This window comes from Sus scrofa, chromosome 8 (assembly GCF_054392235.1).
Source record: "Sus scrofa isolate SSC_HxYL_T2T_F1_AM1 chromosome 8, Sscrofa_HxYL_maternal_Yorkshire_Landrace_v2.0, whole genome shotgun sequence".
Taxonomy (NCBI): Eukaryota; Metazoa; Chordata; class Mammalia; order Artiodactyla; family Suidae; genus Sus; species Sus scrofa.
Window position 1 is genome coordinate 121,367,165 of NC_139390.1, and position 27,094 is coordinate 121,394,258.

A 27,094-nucleotide genomic window follows, 5' to 3' on the forward strand; every position below is an offset into this window, starting at 1 on the left:
TGATAATGGCACCAAACTGTGCTAGCAGACAGTATATTCTTCACCAACACGCATAATAAATTATACATACATACATACATATATATGAACTTTCCTTTAAGAATGTCCTTGATGAAGCAGTAAAAGTTAATTCTATTACATCCTGACCCTTGAGTACATAACTTTTAAACATTCTGTGTGATGAAACAAAGTATGCATAAAGCACTTTTATTGCATCTCATAATAGTACTGTAATACTTGAGTTGCAAGGTGAACTTACAGCTTTTTTTCAGGAAAAGTAAATATATATATTTTTTACCTAAAGAATAACTGAAAAACAAACTGTAGTTATTTAGACTTAGCAAATATTTAGCAAGCATTTTCTCAGAAATGAACAAAGTGAACCTGTTAGTTCAAGGAAAACAGCACATGATATTTGTTGCCATGATAACGTTTGAGCTTTTAGGGTCTGTGTAACTCTATGAACCAACAATTTCTAAATGATCAATGGATGATGTTGCAAAATCATAGTGCAAAGTGGACCAAAGGATTTTTATGTAATAGAGTATGAAATTTTCATTGATATGATTTTGGATTATATATTGCAATTAACCTTTAAGAAACTACCATCTATCAAGCTTTGGTGTAGCAATCAAAGAATATTCACAATTGTATGAAAGAGCTATTAAAATACTCCTCCACTTTCAAACTACATATCTGTGTGAAGCCAGATTTTCTTTATCTATTTCAACCAAAACAACATATCACAAGAGATTGAATGCAGAAGCAGATAAGAGAATCCAGCTGTCTTCTACCAAGTCAGACATTAAAGAGGTTTTCAAAAATGTAAAACAATTCCATGCTTCTTACTACATTTTTCTTTTGTTTTAGAAAATATAGTTATTTTTCATAAGCATATAATGGGCTTATATTGTTATTTTGTAATGACCTAATAAATATTACATTTTTACTTCTAGTATGGTCATTATACATAGGTACCACAAACATAAACAAAAGCTTTCAGGAGGGCCTTAATAGTTTTTAAGACTCTATAAGGGTCTTTAGATTCAAAAGTTTGAGGACAATTTTCTTACGCAAATTCTTGGTCTTTCTCTTCCAGTGGTTAAGAACAAAGTAAATAGAAAATTTCCAGGAGATTTAGAACTTAACAGGAGAACTAGAAAGGCAACTGAGTCCATTCCCTTTAGTTTAATATTTTAGGTTCTGAGACTTACCACCTCTTCCTAAAGTTGAACCCTAGGTTTATTCTCTTAACCAGTATTTATTGAGAACATTTTAAATGACAAGTATTGTCCTATGACTGGGAATACAGAAAGAGGACAAATGTCCCATCCCCTCTTAGAAATATTATTTAAATGAGATATTGGATTTAGCTTAAATTGATAACAGTGAAAAATTGTGAATGTACTGGTATGTATTTTGTCAACTGAAAAATCAGACTATTGCTGTAAGGCAACAAAACCGTTTACTTGGAGCCTTAGGAACTGCAGTTCTAGGGACACAGAATCAGGTAGAAATCCAGTACTCTGAGGCGGGTTAAAGGGTTTTTAAAGGAAAAGGAGGAATCTGATATGAGTTATATTGCAAGAATTATGGTTGGTGCTGGCAGACTGGAACCATTTTTGTCTATACTTAATTGATTACTAAGGTTGTTATTATTCAGGAGTCTGCCATTCTTTCAGGATACTGCGGCCCAGTTCAAAGTTCATGTTCCATCCAGATGGACACCTGCATAAGTTTGCTTCCCCGGTGGGCCCCTGGCTCCATATCAGTGCTCTCTTGGTATTATAGACTCTGTTTTATTCATTCTACCACAATTTAGTAGATTATTTCAATTAAAAAAATGGGAATGGAGGTATTATCTATTTTTATTGCCTAATAACTCTCATGTTTAGGTTCTCAACACAGGGTTAACCTATACTTTGAAAGTGAATCTTTGGATAGTTTATAATTTTCAGTTGATGAGGCTTTAACGGAGACTCATGGCTATAATCTAACTCAAAGCACACATGTGAGTACAGATATCGTGTCATTATTGATTTCCTACCTAGTAAGGAGGCAGCCTGTTGGCAGGTAAATCAAGTCATTTAAACAGAACAAAATAAAACTCAGAGGTTTTTTGTTTGTTTTTAGTATAAAAAACAGCTGATTTAAGATGATAGTGATGATAAATTTCACAGATGGCAAAATGCTTTGGGATCCTTAGAGGAAAATAAATCCTTTTGAAGTACAAACATGAAGAATTGACGAACAGTCACCTGGAGCCAAAATCATATCCTCTGTAATTTGAGGAGAATTCCCACAGAATTACAGAGATTTAGAAACTGGTTAGCAAGTACTCATTTAAAGAAAAATCTCTGTTAGCCAAGGAGCCTAAAATTGTTTTTTTTGTGTGTGAAACAAAATGCCTTAGTCCACTTTGATATTGATTCAAGAATGTCCCTTCCAATTCTGTCAAAGTGAGGGCTTGCATGTTCCACTAAAGTGACTTACTTGAAAAATATTGCTGTCCCTTTGCCCTCCCCCAGCTGCAAGATCCCTTGCTGAAGCATGATTTCATAAATTTATTCTGAAATAAAATTATTTTTCTTTGCTTTACCCTTTCCAGCTGCAAACGCCTATCCTGCCTTGTGCAGTAATTAATACACATGTTTAAAGTAAGAACTCATCTTCTCCCTTTATCCTCCCAGCTGCAGAATTCTAGTCCTTTCGTAGTTTTTTCAGCTTTTGTTTGTAGTAATATTTTATAAATACAGAACAAGTTTAGATTCTCCACTACCTCTTTCCAAACCCACACTGTTGTCCTGACTCTCAGTTCTGATTCTTGCCAGTGGAGATTAGCCCAGGCCCCTCCTCAGTTGCAACATTACTTTTTAATTCCACTATTTTTACTTTATTTTTGAATTTTTCAGTCCTGAAAACATTACTAAATGAGTACTAGCCAAGGAAGGACATGTTATAATTTTTTAGTACTGAAACTAGGGCAATTTTTTTTCTATGTTCAAAGATGATAGATATCTTTTGAACTGATCCTTTAGTAGGAAATCTGGAATGCCTTCATATTAAAAATGTTAAGTATGTGAAAGCATTTCAGTTGTTGAGAAAATATACTTGTTTCTATTTTGATAATCCTTGATGTTCATAATTGTTTTCATTTAATTATCAAATTGCAAACAGAAAATTCTGTTATTTGGCACTTTATGAAATGATTTTATGATCAAATCTTCCTGATAACAGAGTAGTGAATTGATATTTATTATACAATCCAGTTTTGATTATATTTGTCATCCTTCTAAATACTCTTGAAATTTTCTGCTTAGTGAAATATCAAATCTCAGAGAAATTCCTATAATACTACTATTAACATAATTTTATTTTGGCTTGTAATTTTCTTAAGTTATTAGGCCCTAAAACTCGGAAACAAATACTTAATAAATAACTTGATGTGTAGAAAATATTTACTTTGCACACGTGTGCTTAAGATATTGTTGTGTGTACGAGACAGCAAAGGAGCGTTGGCCTCTCCCTTTGCTCTTCCATGTTGTGGGTGGAGTGAGCTTTCAAAATTGGAAATCTGATGGTTTTTCCCCCCTTGAAAATGGAGTCTGACTGCCTTAACATGACTTGTAAGTCCATGACTTACACGAGTGCTTATGTTTGCTTCTTCTTTTTCCCGTTACCCATTTTACTTGGATAATTCTTGATCATTCTATAGGCTTTCATGAAGTTCTCAAGACAGAATACGATTCCTAGGTGTTCCAATAGCATCCTGTATTTACTCTCATTACAACTGTGATGTTCTGAATGTTTTTGGTTCATATTACCCGAGTCCCCATTTATAACCAAACTGACGTTCATATTTTTCAGCATTGTATATCCAACGTCTAGCACAATAACAGAAATAGAGTAGATGTGCAGTAAATACTACCTGAATGAATAAGTTCTCTTTTAAAGAATGTCTTCTCTTTTTAATATCTAAAACATTGTCCTTTTGAAAAGTTTTCAGTTTATCAATGTTTGACCTATTTGTCATATTAAGTCCTTATTTCCTTTCATTTTCTCCTTTAAAACAGCTGAATTTTACTTACAACCAAGGAAAGTTAAAATTTCATTTCAATTTGTACTACTCAATCAAAATTTGAGAACAATATTTTTGCTAAAATTTCTTATTTAACAGTTACATGTTTCCTTAATTTTCATTTGATGTGCTTTGTACAGAAACAGGATACAAGCCAGAGATTGTCACGGATCTTTTTACTTCTTTCACTTAAGTCAAATTGGGAGGTAGGGAGTGTGAATGTGGGGGAGGGGAAAAGCAGAGCATACACTGAGAAGGGGAAACCACCTGCCTGCAATTCAGCCATCAAATGAATCACATAGAATTTAACACTTCACAAATACTGTGCACTTAACATGATCCTAGAGTCACTAAAGATTTCAACCAGATCCTAGAAAGCTGATTCAGACAAACAAACCGTCTTGGTTACCAGAAGATTGTTTGTTGAAGGTATTGTTTTTCCCACAACCAGGTGCTGCTGAGCATGGAAAGAGGAGCTGAGGCCAGGGAGGATTCCTTCCCTGGGGTTTAGAGAAAAGTGGACTGCTTTGAAATTGTTGTTGAGATGTTGGAATTCCTCCTTCTGAATCATGCTATAACACCCTACTCACATTACCAAAATTATATAGGCAAGCATGATTATCATTAATAACACAGAAAAAACTGCCTTTTTTAAGGTCATTTTAATGTGAGCCCTCATACTATTACCCTCCAGCCCTTTAATTTTTTATTTCTGACATTTGCCTTCTAGCTCATTAGTTATATTTTAGCTCTTTGATTACTTTCTTAGTTCTTTAGCTAAGAATTGGTCTGTGAAGCCCTGCTGGGTTTTACACAGAAGGGTGTTATTTATTTTAAATTCCCATTGGTTTTAAAATTCTAGTTTCTGTATAGTTATGCTGTTTTAAAACAGGAGATTATAGTCTTCCCTGAGGAGCTTCTAAAGTAACTCTGGTAAGCTACCAGATTTGGGGATTCATCACTCTAGAAACAGAAGTATTTATAAAGTGATATTGTAAAACTTCTTTTTACTAGTGTAGCATAATCAGGGCAACTCTAATGATAATTGTATGATCATACTATAATTTATCCAACAGAGTGTATGAGCCTATTAGAAACTAAAACCAAAATAAAATAAAATAAAATAAAATAAAATCTACATATTTTATCTTTCCACTTATAAAAATACTTGGAAACAGCTTCTACCTCTTTATTTTTTATTTTTTAAATTTTTTGTCTTTTTAGGCATATGGAGGTTCCCAGTCCAGGGGTCAAATCAGAGCTGTAGCTGCCAGCCTACACCAGAGCCACAGCACCTCAGGATCCAAGCCACGTCTGCAACCTACACCACAGCTCACAGCAACACCAGATCCTTAACCCACTGAGTGAGGCCAGAGATCAAACCCATGTCCTCACGGATCCTAGTCGTGATCATTAACTGTTGAGCCACGAAGGGAACTCCTCTTCTACCTCTTTAATTGCAAGTTCAGATTAATAATGCAAATGGGCAGCAAGACATATAGAGGTGAATTAAGAGAATGATGCAATTGACAGAACACTGTAAACCAGCTATAATGGAAAAAATAAAATCTAAAAAAGGAAAAATTATTTAAAAAAAAAAGAGAACGGTGCATATCAGATACCATAGATGAAAGAAAAAAATGCAGTGATGTTAGAGCAAAATATATATCTCCATATATTTGGAGGAGAACTGCATTGAAGGCATCAAGAAGGAAGAAACAGATCTTCCAGGTCTTTCTACAATTTCATGTTTTTAAATTTTCTTTTCATTTTTCTTTTGTTTGCTTTCTCTTGCTGCTGTAACAAATGACCACAAACTTAGTGGCTAAGTCAGAAACTTAAATTAGTCAAATTAATTAGCAGATCTATACATCAGAAGTTCAACACTGGTCTCACTGGGCTAAATCAAGGTGTCAGCAGGCCTGAGTTCTATTCCAGAGTTCTAGGGGAGAATCCATGTCCTGAACTTTGCCAGTTTCTAGAGGTTTCCCACATCGGACCCCTTTCTTTCATCTTCACAACTAGAAACAGAAGATTGAATCCTTTCACATTGCATCACTCTGGTATCTTTTCCAGTTTTCAAAGACCTATGTAACTGGATTGGGTCTGCCCAGATATTTCAGAATAATTTCCTTTATCCCAAGGTCTTTAATATCTGCAAAGTCTCTTGTCATGGGAGGGAACATATTCACAAATTCCAGGATTAGGATATGGACACCACTTGGGGGATATTTTTCTGCCTAGTGCAGTGATTCTGTATACCATATTGAATTATAGAATTATATAGTGAGATAAATTTTAAAACTTTAGTAAAGTTTAGTAAAACTTTAGTAAAATAATAGAGCCTTAATTGGGGCTTTGATCTAAACCACCCTTGATAATTTTTTAGGAAGACATCATTGTGAACCCTAGCATAGGGCTTAGATCAATAAATAACCAATATACCCATTTTTTTTCTTCATTACTGGAAGGGATCACTAGAACAGTTATCTGTCTGAGCATCAGAAAAATATATATTCTTAAACACTTGAATGACAGTGAAGTGAAATACCACAATATCACAATGTAAGAATCGCTTTGAAACTGAGTAATTCAGTAGCTTATTCATATACCCAACCCCTCACTCACTCTGATTATATAGTTTGGAATAGTGGGCTTAATTTAAATTGTTCTCTCTCATACACTTGTATAGATTCTTGTACTTTTTCTCAACCCACATAGAATTATGTATATAAGTTATGCTGAACCATATTGCTTCATCAATTCTAATTTTGATCATCCCTCATAAGAAAATAAATAAGTAAAACAAATGGGGAATATGAATTCCATTCCAATTCATTCCCACCCCCCTTCATCTTGCAGTTTAGTTTGGATTGTAAGATTTACACAACTTCTTAAAGTGGGCTTCTCAAATTATAATGTGCATACACATTACCTGGGGATTTTTATTAGAATGCAGTTTCCAATTTAGTAAATCTAGGGTGGAGCCTAATATTTTGCATTTTAACAGGGTCTCAGGATGTGATGATGATGGACCCAGTCTGAAATGGTTAGTTGTGCCCTACTGATGATTTATTTGTTGTTGCTATGGTAACCCTGCCAGTAGGAAAGGAAGCTGCTGGTTCAGGCATTTGGTGTATATGCTTGGCTGAGAAGCCAAAAGGTCCAAGCTGTGGAATGATGACTGGACGCCTTTAATTAAGAACTCTGCCAGGGCAGAACTTTAGGGCAGTGCCACCAAGCCTTGAATCTTCTATAGCTCTTGGCTCAACAACGGTGAAGTTTGGTAGATTCCCTTGCTGAGGTGGGATCCTGAGGCCTTTCCAGTCAGCCAAGGGAACACTGGGAATATGAGCACATTTGTTAGGACTGGATGATAGTGAACTATGCCTGGGCAGAATGAAGCCTGAGGAAGCTCTGGTAGACATCTTAGTGGTCTTTTGCAGAACGCTCTTCTGACTTGACTATAAAGGAGAACGACTGAGCCATCCAGGAGCTAGTTTTCTCTGAAGTTTCTGTCAGGATAGCAGGCACACACCTGGCGAATGCCATGTGAAAAGGAAGACAGAAATCTACAAGCTAAGCCCCACTAAAGGTTGCCAACAACCACCAGAAAAGACAAGGAACAAATTCTCCCTTGACATCCGCAAAAGGAACCAACCTGCCACCACTTGTTAAGTAACAAGGTTTTAGTGGACTTGAACTATGAAAAACTTCACTTTCAGTCTATCCATAGCCCTTTAGTAGGTGCCATGATTTTATATACTATTAAGCATGTATGGAATATAATAACTAATCTGACACCACACTAAGCATTTTATTTATATACCAAATTTAATCATCCCATTGGTGTCAAGAGATGGGTATTATCCCTGTTTTATAGAACAGGAAGTGAAAGCTGAGAAAAGTCAAATGATTTGTCCAGGATTACATAGTTTGTAAGAGGCACAGTTGAATTCAAACATATCTATGTTATTCTAGAACCTGGAATTTTAATTGGGGTGTGCTATGGTAATTATTTCAACAGGAGCAGACTCAGAACCCCAGGTCCAAAAGTTAGAATGTTGGAATAAGACTGATTTTTAATTTCTTTTACCATTTTTAGGGCATGTCAAATTTGCTTTTGACTCAACATTTGGTCAAGGACTAGCGGTTTTCTTTTCCCTTTTCTTTCTTTATTTTTTCTTTTCTTTTTCTTTTTGGCAATAGAAATCATTGAGCCAGCAAAGCAGAAGCATGTGAAGCCCTCCAGCAGATAAACATTTTCCATTCACATTTTGAAGAGAATAAAAAAGCCAAATAAAAGAACCCAAATGGCAAACACTGTAAAGCCATTCCTTCATAAAAATAAATTTTTGGTGAAGAGGTTTTTCATTTGGAAATTAGATCCAGGTTCTGCTTGTGGAAAAAGCAAGTAAAAGGAAGAGAATCAGTAGGTCTGCTAACTATATAGCCACTTGGTGAAACTTGGAGTTCCAGAATACAAAAATGTAGACTTAAAAGATTTGGACAATTCATTTGCATCCCTATGCACTGTGAAATCAGTCATTGTGAAGAAACAGTGTCTTGTAGCTAGTTCAGAATGATATAATTCAGGACAGATTTTTTTTTTTCCTCCAACACATGGTTTTGAAATTGAGTATTTTTTTCTTTGAAGGAAGATGGAAAAGTCATTATGTACCAAGTGCAAAAAATTAAGTTCAGAATAAGATTTTCATGGTAGGTAACATTTCCCTTCCTGCTTATCTTTGATTGGGTGAATGTATTTTTTGTCAGCAAAGACCAGAGGGTTTCCAGGGCAGAGGTCTGCAGTAGTCCAGTGAAGGTTATGATGTAATGATAAGGCTTTCACATTCCAAAAGGCAGTAATTTTTCTCCGTTGTGAATTTTAAATGTTTATTTTTCTTAATTGTAACAGAAAATTTCTTTAGTGCCTTGTTACATGCCTTTCCTTATGGAAAACAAATAAATTTTCATTCCCTTAGGTTAAAACAATAGCAGTTCAGTCTTTTGTAAACACAGCCCATTGTACTTTATAAGCAAGACAGTGCACTGATAGTATGAGAGATGTCAAGCCAAGATCTCTGCCCGCCATGACCTTAAAACCTGCAGATAATCTGGGATGAGAGAGAAGGAAAAGAGAACGTACTATTTCTCACTGAGCAAGAGATTCCTCCCAGGTTTTGGACTAAGAGGCTTTAAATATATTATTTGATCCTCACAGCAATCAGTATCAGTTGATTTCAACCCCATTTCAGTTGCCTCAAAAAGCTATTTCCTTAATTTAGCCCTGAAAGTATGAATATCATCATAGGAGTTAAATTACTCACTTGGAAAATTCTTAGCAAAGGAAAGCCTTTAGATTACCAAGATCTCTAGTAATTCCCTAGGGCTGCTTTAACAAAGTGCCCCAAACTGAGTGGCTTAAAACAAGAGCAATTTATGCTCTCCCAGGTCTAGAGGGGAGAAACCTGAAATAAAGGTTTTGGCAGAAACTAAAGGCTCTAAAGTCTCCAGAAAAGGGTTCTTCCTTGTCTCTTCTCATGGTTATTGGCAATCCTTGGCATTCCTTGGCTTTGTAAATTGTACAGAGTTAACAATGCTGAAGAGTTGTAAAACTCTCTTTGGGGCTTTATATTTCTAAATGGAAGGTAAATTTTTTGTTTTGTTTGTTTGTTTTTAGCAAGAGAGGAGCCCTACCTATGTGATATGGAGAAAAGTGAAAAAAGGTCACCCTTAAGTCCTCAGACTAGTCATACCTGGGTTTTCCCTCCCAGGAAGTTTCAAATCTATGATCTTAGAACCAGCTGTAGTTGGGACAGTTCAGGTATTTGTGGAACTTGGAATAACTGCTTACCTCTGCTCTCACAGATTTTGAAGGTAATGAGATCTAAACTTCCTATGGCCATGATCAAGAGACTGAATTCAAATTTTAATTTCCTCATGTGCAAAATGCAGATGATATGCTTTGCAGGAGGATTTTATGAGGCAGTACATTTAAAGAGTCTGGCATCATATCTGGCACATAATGGGCCATTTGTTCTCTTTGTCCTTTGATACATGTGAGTGCATGCTATATCTCAAGGGGGTCACAGTTTAGGAAATCTGGTACAAAGCTCCCTCTGTTGGCATATCAAATAGGAAAAATGGTGAGAAGAAAAACATTAGCATACAGAAAGATACTGAATAGTTACCAAATAACAAATTGACATAGGCAGGTATAAACTGCCTTTTTGCTCCTTGAATACAAGCCCCACTCTGAGTAAAGTCTCAGGTGCTAAAAGTAGTTTAATGTCCAGTGTTGCAAAACTGATGGTGCAAGTTTTGCTTGGATTGGAAATTCCATAATCATTTTGTCTTGATGTTATAAACGACATTCTTTATTCTAATTGAAATGAGTGTTATATTTTTGATGAATTAAACAGAATTGCTAATTTAATCTCTAGCCATTAATATAGCTTGAAAACTATTGAACTGTGGTTTTTCAGCCTAAAACACTAGCAAAAAAAAATTCATAGCAATAGCAAATTTGCCGTTAATAAAGGATCATTCTTCTTAAAAGAATTTATTAGATATTTAGCAAATCTTAAGCCCAGTAAATAAGTTTTAGTGGGTTTTTATCTTTTATCTATAAAACTGTGTATTGTTTTAAAATATTTTGGCCTATTGATGTTTATATTTTCATTTTATCACCCTTTACACACATTCCTTTTCTGCACATATGCCTGTTCTTATCACCTCTTTATGTATTTCTTTTGCATTACAAATATTATTATCATGTTTATTCATTTTTAAGGTGATAAGGTTTCAAAACATCGCCTTCCTTTCACAGGAACAGTTCTTTCTACCAAAATTATTTGAAGTTCAAATCTTACCAATTAAAATACTCTAGATTACACTTAAAATTTACATTACACTTATGTCTATAGAATAGTAAAATAAAAAATATGAAAAAAATACAAAAATTGAACTTAGCTTTTTTAATAAACTACTTTTTTAGTGTAGCCATAGCCATTCTAAGAAAATAAAGATTGAATTAGAAAAAGAAGTCCCCTTGAAAAAGATATATGTATGTATACACACATACACAACACACATAGAGATTTTCTTTATAAAAATAGGATTACATCTAAAATTCTTTTTTTGCTGTCTTTATTTAAAAAATTTTTATAGTTGATTTATAATGTTCTGTCAATTTCTGCTGTATGCAAAGTGACATATTATATATATATAATACATACATACATACATACATACATACATATATATACACACACACACATTATCCTCCATCATATTCTGTTACAAGTGATCACATAGAGTTCTTTGGGCTATACAGCAGAATGTCATTGCCTATCCATTCCAAGTGCAATAGTTTGCATCTGCTAACCCCAAACACCCAGTCTACCCCACACTCTCCCCTTCCCCCTTGGCAACCACAAGTCTGTTTTCCAAGTCCATGAGTTTTTTTTCTGTAGATAGGTTCATTTGTACCATATATTAGATTCCAGATATAAGTGATATCATATGGTATTTGTCTTTCTGACTTCACTTAGTATGAGAGTCTCTAGTTCCATCTGTGTTGCTGCAAATGTCATTATTTTTTATGGCTGAGTAGTATTCCATTGTCTACATGTACCAAATCTTCTTAATCCATTCCTCTGTCGATGGAAATCTAGGTTGTTTCCATTGTCTTGGCTATTGTGAATAGTGCTTCAGTAAACATAAGGGTGCATGTATCTTTTTCAATGAATGCTTTGTCTGGATATATGCCCAGGAGTGGGATTATTGGATAATATAGTAGTTCTATATTTAGTTTTCTGAAGTACCTCCATACTGTTTTCCATAGTGACTGTACCAATTTACATTCCCACCAACACTGTAGGAGGGTTCCCTTTTCTCTACACCCTCTCCAGCATTTGTTATCTGTAGACTTACTAATGATAGTCATTCTGACTGGTGTGACTGGCCCCTCAATGTAGTTTTGATTTGCATTTCTCTAATAATTAATGATGTTGAGCATTTTTTCATGTGCCTGTTGGCCATCTGTATGTCTTCTTTGGAGAAATGTCTATTTAGGTCTTCTGCCCATTTTTCAGTTGAGTTGTTTTGTTGTTGTTGAGTCATATGAGCTATTTGTATATTTTTGAGATTAAGCTCTTGTTGGTTGCATTATTTGCAACTATTTTCTCTCATTCCGTAGGTTGTCTTTTATATATATATATATATATATATATATATATATATAGTTTCCTTTACTGTGCAAAAGCTTGTTAAGTTTGATTAAGTCCCATTGGTTTATTTTTGTCTTTATTGCTTTGGGAGCATTCTTAAAACCCTAAAACAGAATGGCTGAGCCTTGTGCTAGCTGATTTACATATTTCAGTTGTGATTCTCATAGCAGCTCTAGAAGGTAGGCATGGATTATCACCAGAAAAGTAAAGTAACTTGCCTATGGACACAAAAGCTAATAAATTCTGAAGTCAGTATATTAATCCAATTCTTTCTGATTCCAAAGTTCGTATGTTTTCCCTGAGGCCGACTTCTGCCTTTTTTCCCCTAAAGAAACTTATAGTGGATGAATCTGAGTTACTTACTACATTTGGCTCAGTCACTGATCCCCATTTTTAATGCTACAGTTTTCCACATAGTATTTGGGAACTATTTTTATTAGCTGCAAAGTCACATTCTTATAATATGACCCATTTATGTGATTACTTGGGATTTACTGGTACAAATGTAAGCTTTCTAATATGGTCATCAATATGAAGTACTATTTAATGTCTTCTGTAATTAGCACAGATAAATGGATTTCTCTCTTTAAACAAGACATAGGGCGATTTTTATGATTGCTATAGCTATTTGTATATGGCTCATCTTATGAACGTTTGATAATAAATTTATTAAACATATACCTGTGGAAAGTTTTATTAACATTTTTTAGAACTATTCCATATACATGAAAATACACTGAAGAATTTCTTTTAAAATTATATCACTATTATTTTTCAACTACAGCTACTAAGTTAAATGAGATTTATTGTAAGCTGCTTGCTGGCATCCATTTCAGAGTGCGCTTATAAGGAACATTGACTGGTTGCCCTCACTGGATTAAAGGAAGGGATGTAAATAGAACCTTATGCCTTTGCTTAATCAAAGTGATTACAGCAATTTGACAGGGAAAAAATGTGGATACACTTAATGTACTATTCTTCCAGAAGATATTTAAGCAAAATAACTTACCTGTGGCCAGAGCGAGGGCTATGACACTGAGATTGAAATAGAATGGACCAGAAAAACCCAGTACATTCAAAATTGATTAGAAGATATGGTTCCTTTGTGGAAAAACGGGATATCTTGACAACTGAGAAGAGGAAGTCCTTTGCTTGGATATTTCAACTTCTCTGTGCCAGTTGTTTAGGATTCTCCTGCCTTACCTGCTTAAATGTTCACAAAAAGCGTGTTTCATATGACAACAATGTTTGGATCATTCTTATTTTTGAACGGTCCTGACAACTTTAAGACAGTAATTCTAGAGACAGGAGCCTGATATTAAGCAACTGCATGTGCTGTCTATTATTTCCTCCTGAAGAAAACAATTGTTGGGTAAGATCACACTTTAATGGAATCCATTTTCAATAAATATGTACATTTACTCAGGTGTAGTTTGGTAGGCCATAAAAGAGGAAAAGAAGACACTATTTAAAATGAAAAGGGCAAGTATAATGCCCATTAAAAGTGTCTGAGTAATTGATTACACATATATGCATAATTGCAGACCTGAATATTTATTTCAGTATACTTGAGTCTTGGAAATTTTTGAAAAGAAAAATAAGTATTTATTTGGAGTTCCCGTCGTGACTTGGTGGTTAATGAATCCGACCAGGAACCATGAGGTTGTGGGTTTGATCCCTGGCCTTGCTCAGTAGGTTAAGGATCCGGCATTGCTGTGAGCTGTGGTGTAAGTTGCAGACACGGCTCGGATCCCTCATTGCTGTGGCTGTGGTGTAGGCTAGCAGCCACAGCTCCAATTGGACCCTTAGCCTGGGAACCTCCATGTGCCATGGGTGCCGCCTTAAAAAGCTAAAAAAAAAAAAAAAGGAAAAAGAAGTATTTAAGGGCCTTTGTCATGGATGTTTTGTTTTATGGACTTACTATGTTCCTGTCCTCCAGTAACTTATGTTGGATGACATTGCAAAGATTTTTCATTGGCATGGTAAAGAACAAACTGAACTCTAAGGAAATTAAAAAAAATATACCTTTTGTGTGGCTGGATAGCTGATTGTCCCCAGATAATCTTATTGATATTCTTGGTAATTTCCTATATTTCAGGAGGAGTTAAATCTATTTGCATATTGACATTTTATGTATAAGTATGATCTATATATACTGCTACCGAAACATGTAGCACTTGGCTGGTAAAAAAATTTGAGAACCATTTCACAGGATAAACAAATAAAATAATTGAACGTTTTTACCTGGGAAAGAATGCCTGGCAATATTTTAAGTGTTGATGTGGAGAAATTATTCATTCATTCACTCAATTATTTATTTAATAAAATTTATTGAATGCCTACTATGTATTAGGGCTTGTGCTAGATTCTGAGGATACAGAAAGAGCTCTTACATTATATAGCCAAAATGATGGAAGTAGTTGTGCTTTGTAACTGGAAGAAAGAACTGAGACTAATGGGTAGGCATTACAGAGATTAAACTTAAATTTTAAGGTAAAAATTTCTAAGAGATTTTATCAAAGTAAATGGGCGCTCTGTGTTATAGAACTCTCTAGGAATGTTCAAAAGGTAATTGTATGCCAATTAGGGAATATTTAATATATATTAGCATATCTATTAATATAGTGAAACTACCTTTTGCATCCTGTCAGTTTCTTTTTAAAATCATATATAATTGATAATTAGTCAAAGTTAACACACAGTTAATGTTGGCCTACAGAAAAAAGGCTAAACTAGGTGTCAGACAGACACTTTTCAGAGAAGCAGGGAACAAACCTCCTAGTTGTATTTCTGTAACAACTGCTTTAGAAAGGAGAGGGCCAATCTTGTACAGCTGCTTTTCTTCATCTCATTGGTTTTTAGACTAGCAAAGCAGGATGCCAAAGGAACCATGAAAACCTGTCTCCATCCCGTGGCTCAGTTATTTTGTGTGTGAGGTCAACTGCCAGATCTTGCTCTTTCTTTGATATCTCAGAGTGTCAGGTGAGGGTAGTCGTGGCCTCCAAGATCTGTCAGCTTCGATGTCCTCATGATTTCATAGTTTACCATAGAACTCTGGGCTTGAAAGAACTTCATTCAAAAAACATTCTTGGTAGCATATTAAATGTATAATCTTACAAACTTACAATGAGAGGTATTTAGTTACCTTTCCTAGAAATCTAATGGAATCCTGATCAGAACTCTTGAAACAAGAAATCTCTAAGTTTATACTTTTGTCTTTATAGTTGCATATTCTATGTTTTCCATAAATTGAATCAGACTATTTTTAAAAAATTTTATTGGAATGTAATTGACTTACAATGTTGTATTAGTTTCAGGTATATAGCGAAGTGAATCAGTTATACATATATCCATTATTTTTCCCATATAGGTTATTACAAACTATTGAATAGATTGCCCCGTGTATATGGTAGGTTTTTTTTTGTTTTGTTTTGTTTTTTTGTCTTTTTGTCTTTTTTGTCTTTTCTAGGGCTGCACCCATGGCATATAGAGCTTCCCAAGCTAGGGGTCTAATCAGAGCTGTAGCCACCAGCCCATGCCAGAGCCACAGCAACACCAGATCCAAGCTGAGTCTGTGACCTACACCACAGCTCACGGCAAAGCTGGATCCTTAACCTACTGAGCGGGGCCAGGGACTGAACCTGCAACCTCATGGTTCCTAGTCGGATTCGTTAACCACTGAGCCATGACGTGAGCTCTGATAGTAGGTTCTTATTAATTATATATTGTACAGAGTAGCGTGTATATGTTATTCTTTTCCTCCTAATTCATCCTTCCCCACTGATTTCCCCTATGGTAACCATACATTTGATTTTGAAATCTATGGTTTTGTTTTTGTTTCGTAAATGTATTCTTTTATATCATTTTATTAGATTTCACATATAGGTGATATCATATGATATTTGTCTTTCTCCCTGTCTTAATTACTTTACTTAGTAGGATAACCTCAAGGGAAATCCATGCTGCTGCAAATGACAATATTTTTTTCTTTTTTATGGCTAATATTCTGTTGTGTATATATATATATATATATGTATATATATATACATATATATACTGCATCTTCTTTATCCATTCCTCTGTTGATGGACATTTAAGTTGCTTCCAAGACTTGGCTATTGTAAATAGTGCTGCAATGAACGCTGGGGTGCATGTATGTTTTCTAATTTTGGTCTTATCCAGATATATGCCCAGGAATAAGATTGCTGGATCAAGCGGTAGTTCAATAGTTTTTAAGGAACCTCCATACTGCTCTCCATAGTAGTTGTACCAATTTAAATTCTCACCAACAGAATAGGGGGTTTCCCTTTTTTTCACACCTTCTCCAGCATTTATTGTTTACTTCTTGGTGATAGCCATTCTGGCCAGTGTGAGGTCATATTGCAATGCAGTTTTGATTCACATTTCTATAATAATTAGTGATGTTGAGCATCTTTTCATGTGCTTTTTGGCCATCTGAGTGCATTCTTGGGAAAATGTATGTTTATATTTTCTGCCTATTTTTTGATTGGGTTGTGTTTTTGTGATATAAAGCTGAATAAACTCTGTATATTTTGGAGATTAATCCCTTGTCAGTCATATCATTTGCAAAGATTTTCTCCCATTTGTGGGTTATTTTTTTTTTATGGTTTCCTTTGCTCTGCAAAAGCTTTAAGGTTTATTTAGGTCCCATTTGTTTATTTTTGTTTTTATTTTCATTATTCTAGAAAGTGGATCCAAAGAGATTTTGCTGTGATTTATGTCAAATAGTGTTCTGCCTTTGTTTTCCTCTAGGAGTTTTATAGCATCTGGCCTTACATTTAGGTCTTTAATATACTTTGAGTTTATTTTTGTGTATGGTGTTAGAGAATGTTCTAATTTCATTCTTTGCCCTGTAGCTGTCCAGTTTTCTCAGCACCACTTATTAAAGAGACTGTCTTTCTTCTATTGTGTATCCTTTCCTCCTTTTTCATAGATCCATTTACTACAGGTGCATGGGTTTATTTCTAGGCTTTCTATCCTGTTGCACTGATCTATATTTCTTTTTGTGCCAGCACTATACTCTTTTGATGACTGTAGCTTTGTAATATAGTCTGAAGTTAGGGAGCCTGATTTCTTTAGCTCCATTTTTCTTTCTCAAGATTGCTTTGGGTATTCTGTTTCTTTTGTGTTTCCAGACAAATTTAAAAAAAATTTTCTATAGTTCTGTGAAGAATGCCATCAGTAATGTGATACAAATTGCATCAAATCTGAAGATTGCCTTGGGTAGTACAGTCATTTTAACAATATTGATTCTTTTTTTTTTTTTTTTTTTTTTTTTGCTATTTCTTGGGCCGCTCCCGCGGCATATGGAGGTTCCCATACTAGGGGTCGAATCAGAGCTGTAGCCTCTGACCTACACCAGAGCCACAGCAACGCAGGATCCGAGCAGCATCTGCAACCTACACCACAGCTCACGGCAACGCCGGATCCTTAACCCACTGAGCAAGGGCAGGGACCGAACCAGCAACCTCACGGTTCCTAGTCGGATTTGTTAACCACTGCGCCACGACGGGAACTCCCAACAATATTGATTCTTTCGATTCAAAAACATGTTGTATCTTTCCATTTGTTTGTGTCATCTTTGATTTCTCTCATCAGTGTCTTTTACTTTTGGGAGTTATAGGTCTTTTGCCTCCTTAGGTAGGTTTAGTCCTAGGTATTTTATTTTGGGGTATTTTTCCCCTTAATTTCTCTTTCTGATTTTTCATTGTTAGAGTATAGAAATGCAAGAGATTTCTGTGTTAATTTTGTATGCTGCAATTTACTGAATTCATTGGGGTCTAATATTTTAATGGTAGCATCTTCAGGATTTTCTGAGTATAGTATTATGTCACCTGCAAACAATGACAATTTTACTTCTTTTCCAATTTGAATTCCTTTTCTTTCTTTTTCTTCTCTGATTTCCATGCCTAGGACTTCCAAATCAATGTTGAATAACAGTGGTGAAAGTAGACCTCTTTGTCTTGTTCCTGATCTCAGTGGAAATACTTTCACCTTTTCACTGTTGAATGTGATGTTAGCTGTGGTTTTTCCATAGATGGCCTTTATTATGTTGAGGCAGGTTCCCTCCATGCCCACTTTATGGACAGTTTATCAAAAATGGGTGTTGAATTTTGAATCATAGACTATTTTCAAATCTGATCTACAAATCATTGTAGGTAGGGCCTGCTTTGTATCTGAATGCTTATTAATTAAGTGATTGTGTGACTCTGAAGATATGGAATGACAAATATTATTTGTCTCTATATATTCTATTTGATTGTCATTACAAATGAAAGATTTCCAAAGCAAACATTTTTGTGTTTTTAATTCTTTAGCACTTGCCACCCATTTTAAGGATCTCTCAGTATCACAGGATTAAGAGGGTGGGACAGGTGGCTTGATTAAGTAAAAATATGGAAGCAAAATTTTTTCTGTACTCTTCATGATGAAAGGATACTTAAAAGTACACAGAACCCTATTCCTTAGTAACCTCATTCTTCACATGAGAATTTTTTTTTCCCCCCTACACTGTGTAGGATCATGAAAATTCATATTGGTGAATTTATTTTTTACAGATTTCTTCATATCACTTATTCAAAAAGTGAATAAGAAAGAGCAAAATTAATTCATTCTGTGTATCTTCCTAAATTAAATATAATAGAACATCCATTGAGGCTTTTGTCTAATTTAAAAAAAAAATTTGGCAGTGGTACACTGGTGAAATTTCTGAGATAAAGTTTAATTTATAAGTCCTTATATAAAGTATAAATTGAAGTAGGAAAAAATTTCAGAATTCTAATTAACATATTTACAATAATGTTCATAGCTAAGGAGAAATGAAAGAAAAGGATTAACAAAAATACTATACATTTTAATTTGTCTCAATATTCAAAAACATTGTCTTAGAAAATGACATTATAACTATAATGAATTTTAATATAATTGAAATTAAATTCTGGAAACAAAAAGGTAGCAAATTGAATTATAGGAAATTATTGGAGTCCCATTATGGCTCAGCAGTAATGAACCTGATTAGGACCCAGGAGGACACAGGTTTGATCCCTGGCCTCACTCAGTAGGTTAAGGATGAGGTGTTGCTAAGAGCTGTGGTGTAGGTTGATAACATGCCTCAGATCCTGCATTGCTGTGGCTGTGGTGTAGGCCTGCATTTGTAGCTCTGATTCAAACCATAGCCTGGGGGTTTCCACATGCTGCGCATGTGGCCCTTTAAAAAAAGGCAAAAAAAGAGAGGAAGTTATCTTAGGTAATAAAGTTTAGTTTATAAATAATTAGTACTGTTAACAGTGTTAATAATATTATCTATAGCAAATGAAGCCAAATTTTTAAATAAAATACTACAAGTCTTGAGAAATTTTCCGTGCTAAAATAATAGCATATTTTACTAGAAAAATGAAGGAGGAAATCAGTCTTACTGTTTCCCAGAAGCTGTTTGAGCAGTCAATTGCATGTGCCCATGTGTTGGTCAAACAAGAGCCCTTGTTGTGCTTGCTGTAGTGTCAGGTGTGCAAGATAACCCTCAGAGGAGCGCCAGGGCTTCAAAGGAGAGTAGCTGGAGGCCAGATGGGGCCAATGGTAGCCATGAAAGGGATAATTTGTTAAGTTCCTTAGCAAAGATCTTATTCTTCATTGGAAACACAAAGAAAGTCATGGTGCTGAATTATAAGAGAAAAAGAATTTGTCTCTAACCCTCAAATTATTTTTTCTTCTGCAATGTCTGCTTCACTCAGTATAACCTACCCTTTAAATTACTTAATTTAGAATTATTATAAACTTTAATTGTGAACTTGTACTAAAGATCATTTGTGAGTAGACTTCTTCCTAGAATAAAGAGGGAATGGATGTGTAGTATCAAAATCTTGGACTGAAATCGTATAACTATACTCTGACCATTTATCTTAAGTGAATGTAAGGAAACATCTGTTATAGCTGCACTGGTCTTCAGAAATAGTCTGCGGTGCGTGGGCATTGCATTGCAAGCTCTGAAAGCTTGGCTTCTGTCCCCAAGAGGTCTTAGGTTGGTAATAATCCAGAGATAAAGCTAAATGGCCCCACTTGGTGAGAGGAGAGGATGGTATGTAAACTTAATAGTGTTGAGGCTGCTAAATACAGTGTCTGCTACCCGTTTCCATAAACCACAAAATGCTCTTTAAGTTCTTCAAACCAAATTACTTCAACCACTAGATAAGGTTTCCATGCATGATATTATTATGCTGCAGGCTTTTTCCCCCTTCCAAGTTAATATCTTTGTTTTGATTTTGGCTGGGGAAGTGCCTTTGTTGGTCAGCCGCAACATTTCCATTAACTCACATAAATTCCCCGTGTCACAATGCTTGCCAGTTTTCTCCCTGCCCAGACAGGATAGATAACATTAGCAGTGTTGCGTGAAACATCTAAAATTAAAATCATTTTTCCTACAGCTTCCGACCACTGGTTTGTGAATAACTTTGATATTATTCACAACCTTCCTAATCACAGCAATGAACTTGGGAATGCTTTTTATTTTACCGAGGAATAAATCTTTATGATATTAGAAATTATTTATAATTTTTTAAAACATAAAGGGATACCAGCATTGATTCAGAGATTACTTTTTGATCTTGTGAAATCAAGTTTGCCTGTTTTAGCTGCCAGAGCAGTTGTCACTGAGAGCTTACATGGCATCCCCCTTCAACTCCCCATGGAGTTACCTAATAGGCCTCATGGGTCCAACCCAGGAGTTTAACCAGTCAGAAACCCAAGAGGCCAATATACTTACTACATATATGCCAGGTGTGAAGCAAACTGGTCCTCACAGATACTGTGGCAATGACTACCTGGGCAAAGTTAGTGTCTCACATTTTAAATAAACCCAGCAATTTGCCCAAGGGATTAAGGTCAGCAATGGAAAAGTCAAAATTTAGACAAGATGCTGAAGGCTATGCTCTGAACCATTATTCCATGCTATTTAATTGAACCCTGCTTAGCCAGGCTTTGGAAGGAATGGAAAACAAAAAGCTTCCTCTGCACTTGAACTGTTTTACGATTCAAAGGGACACAGAGAGATCCATCCTGGTTCTGTGCATTATCCATATGAGATCTTCATGGCTCCTGAAAAGATCCCCATTCCATGCACATGCAACTCTTTCCTTCTCAGAGGGCGCAGGAACACCTGGTGAGGTCTCACTGAAGCATCTATGTGATAACAATGATGGCAGTAACTCCAAAGAGCTTTCATCTTCTGCCAGGCACTGTGTCAAGTTCTTTCCAGGCAATAACTCATTTCTATCTTCACCACAACCCTATGAGGTAAGCTCTCATGTTCTGGAAGCAGAGTTTAGAGGAGGGATGAGGAGGAGAGTTTTTTCCCTAAATATACATGTAAATGCTACCTACTATATTCTTTCTCTAATACTTCATAGTTTACATGAGCCCAGGAAAGGCTCTGAGAATTTCTTCTGTAAAGAAACTTATCTTTATTCTAGTCAGCATATTCCAAATTTATTTTAATATACACTCCCATCTTCACTAACACTTGTTAACATGTCACAGCATACAAATTGAGGATTGCCGTTCCAGATCTTCAGTAATAGTCTGAATTCAGAAGCAAACCCACAAGGTAAAACTTTAATGACTAGGAGGTGGGGTCAGAGGCAGCAAGTGAAGAGGGATGTTACTCCAGAAATTCTAGAGACCACATCAAAGACACTGGGCTCAGGTGAGTAAGGCTCCTTTCCACATGCCAATCAGAAAGTTGCCAATGCAGAAATACATAGAGGGAAAGTTTGGCACTAAACTACAGGCTAGCACTTAACCCAAATCTTTTAGCATTTCTGCCATTTCCTAATGAAAATTTTTAAACACATTTATTATATATATATTTTTTATTTTATGGACACATCCATGGCATATGGAAGGTCCTAGGCTGTGGATTGAATCCAACTGCCACCACTGCGAACTATGCTGCAGCTGCAGCAATACCAGATACTTTAACCCACTGTGCTAGGCTAGGGATAGAACCCATACCTCCACAGCAACCTGAGCTTCTGCAGTCAGATTCTTAACCCACTGTGCCACCCCTAATGCAAATATCTCATCTAACAATCCTGTGATTCCAGGGCTTAGGGCAGACTAGTATCATAAGGGTAACTGATGATAATAGGATAAATCTGTTCAAGCAGAGATAATATTGTTACATTTATTTGTGAAAATTGCTGGTATTTTAGAGCTTCTTGCTAAACTCAGGACTCCAAGTCATTTAGATTCAAAGTCCAGTCACCTTTCTGATTCCATGGGATTTCTTTAGTGTCAGGATGGAGACAAAAGGAGCGATACAAGTTTGCTCGTGGAAACAACTGGAGGTAGAGGATCCAAGTGGCAAAATGTGTGAGGGAGTGGCTGTCACTAGAGTTCAGGGTCTGAAGCTGAGGATGTAGGATGGATAGTTATGAAGGCTTCAAAAAGTTTGACCCCCATGGAGGAAACTCAATGATGGGTGGGATTTGGAAAAAATACAGATGAGGAAAAGCAGTATTCTGATGTGTTCATGGATGTGTGTGTATCTGTATCTGTATATGTGTTTTTGGGAGGCCAGAAGAAAATAAGGAGTCAGTACGGAAAAAAGGTACTGTGGCAAACTGGACTTGTGTTCTGAAGATAGCAATAACTTGATCTGGCTGCACGGAAGTGCTCTTAAGAAATTTTAGGAGTTCCCATTATGACGCAGTGGAAATGAATCTGACTGGCATCCATGAGGATATGGGTTCATCCCTGGCCTTGCCGTGAGCTGTGGTGTAGGTTACAGATGCAGCTCAGAGCCTGTGTTGCTGTAGCTGTGGCGTAGGCCAGCAGCTGTAACTCTGATTCACCTCCAAGCCTGGGAACTTCTATGTGCTGTGGATACAGCCCTATAGAACCAAAAAAAAAAAAAAAAAAAAAAAATTAAAATAAATTATAGAAAAGTTGGTTAAACTCAAGTTATTGAGTTCTTTGAAGGCCAGGCCAAGAATTTAGACATATTTCAGAGAGAGCCTTGAAGCTTCTTGAGCAGCAGGGTGACATAAAAAGTGTGTCCTGGGAAGAATCATCCAGTGGTGAGAGGTAACCTGGAAATAAGGTTAAAGAGAGGAGGTACGAGGAGATCCTGCTAAATAGCATTGAGAACTTTGTCTAGATACTCATGCTGCAACAGAAGAAAGGGTGGGGGAAAAATGTAGTTGTAATGTATACATGTAAGGATAACCTGACCCCCTTGCTGTACAGTGAGAAAATTTAAAAAAAATTATAAAAAAAAAAAAGAGAGGAGGTAGAAGGGCCCAAAGAGGCATAGAGTGCAGCAGGAGGAAGACCTGGATCACAGGGGAATGGATCCAAAAGCAAGGGTTGGAAGGATTATTGAGAATTAAAGGTGCAAACAGCTGTAGAAAAATACAAATGTACAAACCTGGATGATTCCTAAGATGGACATTGAAATAACTGACTCTGAAGCACATTTACCTATGTAGCACATCAATTTTGTCAATACACTGAGTAATTATATTATTAGTACAAATAAATATATTGTTTCATACCAAAAAAGTAACATTTCAGTAATTGCAAAAATTATTTTCACAAAAATTTTTCCTAATCCATTGCAAAAGATGAAATGTGTTCTCTCATAATTTGTGACACCATATTAACTATTTTTCCCAAGTGGTGTCCACCAGGGATTGACATTAGAAGGACATTCTTCCTTTGCATAAATTCTTTACTCAGAACAAAACTTTTTGATCTAAAGGAGAAATAACCTGATACCTATTCTATTTAACATCTTACCTTCAAAGTTTATACTATAGATTTCAGCTTCCTTATGGTCATTTTCTTCTATATATGCAGAAGGAATAGAGATAATGATAGGTCTTTATTTTAAGCACTGACTATATTTTCCACTTGCCCTTTCTGATCCTTTTCCAATCTGTTCAGTGCCCCCAGGAGGCTGACCCATAAGAAGCGTATCAGGGTACCCTTGCTTCTGGTTCCCAGTTGAGTATGGCCATCAGAGGAGACCAGCATGAGACTGAACAGTAGGAGGAGATACTGTGGGGAGAGCCAATTCTGCACACTCCTCTCCCCCTATATGCCTTTAGTGATCTCATGTTGTTAGTTTTCAAAATCAGCCATGATCAGAGAAATTATACCATGGAAATAAGCATATGCTACAAATCAGGGCTTTCATTTTTGGAAAGTCAAGTTGCCGGCATGGTCCTAGAAGTTAGTGGTTCCAGGCACGTATATCTTTTCTTCCCTCTGTATTTGGCCATCTAGTTGGCTGTGTACCTCAATCAAAGTATATGGAAGGGACTCTTTCTACGTAGCAATGCTATTCATGTTTCTGCAACCACCACTTCCTCTTCATGCCTAGAAGAGATAATGGTTTCCTGACCTGCTCACCTCAGACTACTGCACTGTCTCTTGTTTCTCTAAACTTATACCATCCAATATGGTAGCCACTAGCAACATGTGGCTGTTGACCATTTGATGGTGTGATTTTTATAATGTAGCTGACAAACTGAATTTTTATTTTAATTAGTTAAATTTAAAAGCCAGAAATAGTATAAAACATTTTTCCATTAAACACAACTTTATTATTTTGGTAGGGCTATAATTTACTTGATAATTTGTTCTTTAAACTGAGATGGGCTGTAAATATAAAATGTACACCAGATTTCAATAACTTAATATGAAAAGAGAAAATTATCTTACTAAACTTTTTAATATTTACTACACATTAAAATAATATTTTGGATAGTTTGGGTTAAACTAAGGATATCATTAAGATTAATTTTACCTGTTTCTTTTCACATTTTAATGTGGTTACTAGAAAATTCTAAATTATTATCTGGCTCCCACTAATAGACATTCCTGCTATAAATCTTGCCTACACCACTGTAAATCGCTCCTTTATACTTTTTAAATATATAGCTTAAATATGCCATCAGTTTCTAACTGGTGGGACCCTGATTCCATGATGATCAAAAAAAAAATCTGTGACTAATTCATTTTATTTCTTGTGAGAGAAATCACCACTGTTTTGTTTTGTTTTGTTTTGTTGTCTTTTTAGGGCTGCATCTGAGGCATATGGAGGTTCCCAGGCCATGGGTCAAATCTGAGCTGTAGCTGCTGGCCTGCGCCACAAGCCACAGCAACCCCAGATTCGAGTGGCATCTGCGATCTGTATCGCAGCTCACGGCAACATGGGATCCTTAACCCACTGAGAGAGGCCAGGGATAGAACCTGTGTCCACATGGATGCTAGTCAGATTTGCTTCCACTGAGCCATGATGGAAACTCCCACCATTCTTTAAAGAGAAAAGAAACAGGCTTCTTTCGGGGGTGGAGCATATACGTTCAATGGGCATTAGTAGATTGGCGACACTTAGTTTCTAATGATGTTTCCTAAACAACTGTTACAGTGTGATCTAGTGGAATAATCTTCAAAAATACTTCCTGTATAGAAGGAAATATTAATATTGTTAGGTAGTTGTCAGAGGCCAGAGAATTTTTAGATAGATTATCCAACTACTCAATTTCTCATACCACATTCCACTTCTTTCACGGCTCCATGGGTACAACTTTCAAACACACTTAGGGTTGTCTCCAAATAACCCTGAGAGATAGGAACATTTTGAGGTGCCTTCATTTTACAGACCAGGAAAGTGAGGCACTGAGAAGTTACTTGCTCAAGGCCACATAGCTGGTAAGCACAGAGGCCAAAATCAAGCCCAGATTTGCTTGACTTTATTTCCCAGGATCATTCTAGCATACCAATCAATAAATATCCCTTACTCTAAGATATTTTAAACAAAATTTAGGGTGGGAAAGTTGTTGATTTTACTGGGTATTGATTTTAAAACTTTGGCTGCAATGTAGGTGGTCTCCAGTGCTGCTTTTCCCTCCCACCTGGTGTCTCAGGTCACTTTCTACTCCATTGGCCCCAAGGGTAACCGCTTTCAAGCAGACCTAGAAAAGACCACAGTTCACAAAACGTCTATGAAAAGGTAGTTCCAGGGGTGGCTTGTCAGGTCACTTGCAGGAAGGAAGAGACAGTGGTTTGGTGGAATAAATTAGTGCTACCTGGACCATTAGATAATCTTGCTTCCCTTTAATGACACTGGGAAAGGATGTAAACAGGCTCAGAGAAGTAAACTGTACCCAAATCACAAAAGGGATGAAGTTCCCTGAGCTTGGACTTGAAGACATCATAGTGCTGACTCCCATTTTTATTTTCAATCTATGCATAATTTGATCCTCCTGCCTTTGATTCTGACAGTGTAATTCTTCATGGGAGTTTTAAAGTGATGTTTACACATATGTTAGCACTTGCTGCTCTGGACATCACATATCCTCCCTAGCTAAATGGGTGTGAAATAAAAATGTGTTTTTAAGTGCAGGTAGGGACTGTGCTTGAACCCAAGCTAATTCAGAAATTGTGCACAGCTGTGTGACATTAAACACTAAAAAGGGAATTATAGGGACCTCCAGGATCACTGGAAACTTGGTCATGGTTTTGTACTATTTACTACAAAGAATCTTCTGGGTGCATAATAAATAGTGACTATCTGATTAAATGTCACAAAGAAAGGTATGCTTCCTCCTTCATCCAGTTTATATTTTTGATCTGATCTAATATGACTGTGTGACCACCTAGATGGCCTCTCATCTAAACTCTTCTGAAACTGAAAACAGAGCTAGTGTTACTTGGGGATTTAAAGAGCTTGGATTCAGGCAGACCTGCATTCAGCTGT

At 36.0% G+C, this 27,094-nt stretch overlaps 1 protein-coding gene and 1 long non-coding RNA gene across 3 annotated transcripts in view; one reads left to right on the top strand and one right to left on the bottom strand.

The window, feature by feature from the left end:
• Positions 1-27,094, top strand: part of DKK2 (dickkopf WNT signaling pathway inhibitor 2) — a 112,663-nt gene that overhangs the window by 22,588 nt on the left and 62,981 nt on the right. The window lies entirely within an intron of this gene.
• Positions 20,805-27,094, bottom strand: part of LOC146401014 (uncharacterized) — a 156,632-nt gene continuing 150,342 nt past the window's right edge. Inside the window, exon 3 of the long non-coding RNA XR_014813248.1 lies at positions 20,805-21,636. This is a non-coding gene — a long non-coding RNA (uncharacterized LOC146401014). The remainder of the gene's footprint in view (positions 21,637-27,094) is intronic.